We start from the raw sequence: 3952 nt of genomic DNA, 5'->3' as shown, positions 1-3952 counted from the left end.
AAAGCAGACCTGCTCTTTGCCTTTGAGCTGCTGTCCTTGCCTGGGTCCCACTTCTCCTCCCTAAGAACGAATGGAACCACCTTTGAGATTGGTTTGATAATGTCTGTCATCGATGCCTTGGGACTAGTCAGTCAGTCTTTGGCCTCTGCTGCATCCCTCATGCAGTTCCAAGTGTGGCACGGGGAATTGAGAAGTCCCTCTGCAAGTCCTGGTGAGGATGGAGGTACTTGGGAGTTACCACAAGGAACCATGAGCTCAGGGGCTTTGGAACTGTTCACTCAGTCCTTTCTTCTCATCTAGAGCCAGACATCTTGGAGTGCGAAGTCAAGTGAGGCTTAGGAAGCATCACTACAAACAAAGTCAGTGGAGTGATGGAATTCCAACTGAGTATTTAAAATCCTAAAGGGTGATTCTGTGAAAGTGATACACTTAATATGTCAGCAAATTTGAAAAGTGCAGCAGTGGCCACAGGAATGAAAAAGTTCAGTTTTCATTCCAATCCCAAAGAAGGGCCATGACAAAGAATGTTCAAACTACTGCACAATTGCACTCATCTCACAGGCTAGCAAAGGAATGCTGAAAATTCCCCAAGCTAGGCTTCAACAGTACGTGAACTGAGAACTTCCAGATGTTCAAGATGGATTTAGAAAAGGCAGAGGAACCAGAAATCAAATTGCCAACATCTATTGGATCATAGAAAAAGCAAGAGAGTTCCAGAAGGGCATCTACTTCTGCTTCATTGACTATGCTAAAGCCTTTGTGTGGACCACAACAAACTGTGGGAAATTCTTCAAGAGGTGGGAATACCTGACCACCATACCTGCCTCCTGTGAAACCTGTATGCAGGTCAAAAAGCAACAGTTAGAACCAGATATAGAACAATGGACTGGTTCCAAATAATTGGGAAAGGAGTATACCAAGGTTGTATATTGTCATCCTGCTTATTTAACTTATATGTACAGTCCATAGAATTCTCCAGGTGAGCATACTGAAATGGGTAGCCTTTCCCTTCTCCAGGGGATCTTCCCAACCCAGGAATTGAACCCAGGTCTCCCAAATTGCAGGTGGATTCTTTACCAGCTGAGCCACAAGATGAGCCCTATATGTAGAGTACAACATGCACAATGCTAGGTTGGATGAAGCACAAGCTGAAATCAAGATTGCTGGGAGAAATATCCATAATCTCAGATATGCAGAGAAATATCCATAATCTCAGATATGCAGGTGACACCACCCTTATGGCAGAAAGCAAAGAAGAATTAAAGTGTCTCTTGATGAAGTTGAGAGAGGAGGGTGTAAAAGCTGGTTTAAAACTCAACATTCAAATAACTAAGATAATGGCATCTGGTCCCATTACTTCATGTCAAATAGATGGGGAAGCAATGGAAACGGTGACAGTCTTTATTTTCTTGGGCTCCAAAATCTCTGCAGATGGTGATTGAAGCCATGAAATTAAAAGACACTTGCTCCTTGACAAATCTTGAAAGAATATTAAAAAGCAGAGGCATTATTTTGCCAACAAAGGTCTGTCTAATCAAAGTTATGGTTTTTCCAGTAGTCATGTATGAATGTGAGAGTTGGACATTAAAGAAGTTTGTTCACTGAAGAACTGATGCTTTTGAATTGTTGTGTTGGAGAAGACTCTTGAGAATCCCTTGGATGGCAGGGAGATCAACCAGTCCATCCTAAAGGAAATCAGTCCTAGGTGTTCATTGGAAGGACTGATGCTGAAGCTGAAGCTCCAATCCTTTGACCACCTGATGTGAAGAGCCAACTCTTTAGAAAAGACCTCGATTCTAAGAAAGATTGAAGGCAGGTGGAGAAGGGGATGACAGAGGACAAGATGCTTGGATGGCATCACCAATAACATGGACACAAGTTTGAGCAAGCTCCGGGAGATGGTGAAGGACAGGGAAGCCTTCCATGCTGCAGTTCATGGGGTTGCAAAGAGTCAAACATGACTGAGTGACTGAACAACAACAATTCAGTCTTTCCTTAGGCTGGAAGTTGGCAGTAGCAGTCACAAAGCCATGCTTTTTACCAGCGAGGCCCTTGCTTGGTCTATGGACTTTAGACCATGTTCTTGGTTTATAGGCTCATTGGTTCCTCAACCCATGACAGATGAGAAGGAATTATGTCAAAGAGTGTAGGGGAACTATCGGAGTTTGAATGCTCCTGAGAGCCTGGCTTAGTGCTGGGCATTCTCTTCAATCTCAAATCAATGATGTTGTTACCTTTAGTCCATATTTTACAGGCATTGGAATAAATTGGTAAGTGAGAAAGGATGAGAGAAGTGACAACCAGAGGTTGAGAGGGGCCAGAGAGAAATAAAAGTACATTGTAACTTGGTTCCCATCACAACTGTGGATCCAAAAGAAATTAATTTGGTTTATAAAGAAAGAGTAAGAAGGAGAGTTGGTAAAATTTTGGTGCCTAAAAAAAAATCAAATGTCTTCCTCTCGAGTAGAATGTAGAAGTTATATTGAATACATGCACACACACACACACACATATATGTATATATAACATATGCACACATATAATATGTACAAATAACAGAACATAGGTAAGTATAAGTATACTGAACAATTCTCTACTCTTAATTTCCGTTCTTAAAGTAAGCAAATCCACCAGGTCTCTGGTAAATTACTTTGGCATCATTACTAACTTGGTAGCTATATATAACCTAGAGAAATTTAATTTTTCTGCAGGAATTGTTAGCAAGCTTAATTCCTTGTAAGCAGTACAAATCAGGGCACAAAATCCTAAGTGGACTCATTGACAATCAATATAGAAACATTTGACTGCCTAAAGAAAAGTGGCAAAAATCATCGGGGGCTGAAATTAAACTGTTATGTTCAGTGCAGTCACTAAAAATTTAGTTCAACTACTAAACTTTCCTGCAGACAACCAAATAGGTCTTTCAAAAAAAATTCAACTTCTGTCTAATATGTAGAGATATAACTTTATAACTCAAAATTTTCTGCATTTTTAAGGAAAGCCATTGAAAATTTATTCATTCTTACCTAGGATTCATATTTTTAGATTGTGGGCTCCCAGGAAGTCATAATTCTTCTTATGTAAATACTATAAAACATCAGTATATTAAAAATAAAAATAAAATCATTGAACATGAAATTCTGCAATATCTGAAATTAAATTCAGTCAGACATGAATGCATGCATAAATGCAGTCAGACATTTGTATGCATGCAAGTCAATTATACTTCCATTTTAAAATTTTTAATATTAAAAAAAGTGTACATTCTTAAACAGCGGAGTTTGCTGTTATTCTCTCCAGTTAATAAGCAATCTCGGAATTTTTGCAGTGAATGTTGAGGAGCATGTATCTTTTTAAATTATGGTTTACTTTGGATATATGCCCAGGAGTGGATTCGCTGGAGAATCCCAGCGACGGCGGAGCCTGGTAGGCTGCCATCTGTGGGGTCGCACAGAGTAGGACACGACTGGAGCGACTTAGCAGCAGCAGCAGCATGGTAGCACTATTTTGTTTTTTAAGAAACCTCCATGGTATTCTCCTTAGTGGCAATACCAATTTATCTTCCCGTCAACAATGTGGGAGGGTTCCCTTTTCTCCATATCCTCTCCAGCATTTATTGTTTTTAGACTTGCTGATGATGGCCATTCTGACCATTGTGAGGTGATAGCTCATTTTAGTTTTGATTTCAATTTTTTTGATAATTAGTGTTGTTGAGCATCATTTCATGTGCTTTTTGCCCATCTGTATGCCTTCTTTGGAGAAATGTCTTTTTAGATCTTCCTCCCATTTTTTGATTAAATTGTTTTTTAGATGTTGAGCTGCATGAGCTGTTTGTAAAGTTTGCAGATTAATTCCTTATTCAGTAGAACATGAATTTGAGCAAACTCTGGAAGATAGTGAAGGACAGAGGAGCCTAGCCATACTCCATGCAAAGCGTTGAACACTTAGTGAC

This window comes from Muntiacus reevesi, chromosome 9 (assembly GCF_963930625.1).
Source record: "Muntiacus reevesi chromosome 9, mMunRee1.1, whole genome shotgun sequence".
NCBI lineage: Eukaryota > Metazoa > Chordata > Mammalia > Artiodactyla > Cervidae > Muntiacus > Muntiacus reevesi.
Note: the sequence above shows the minus strand (reverse complement) of the source record.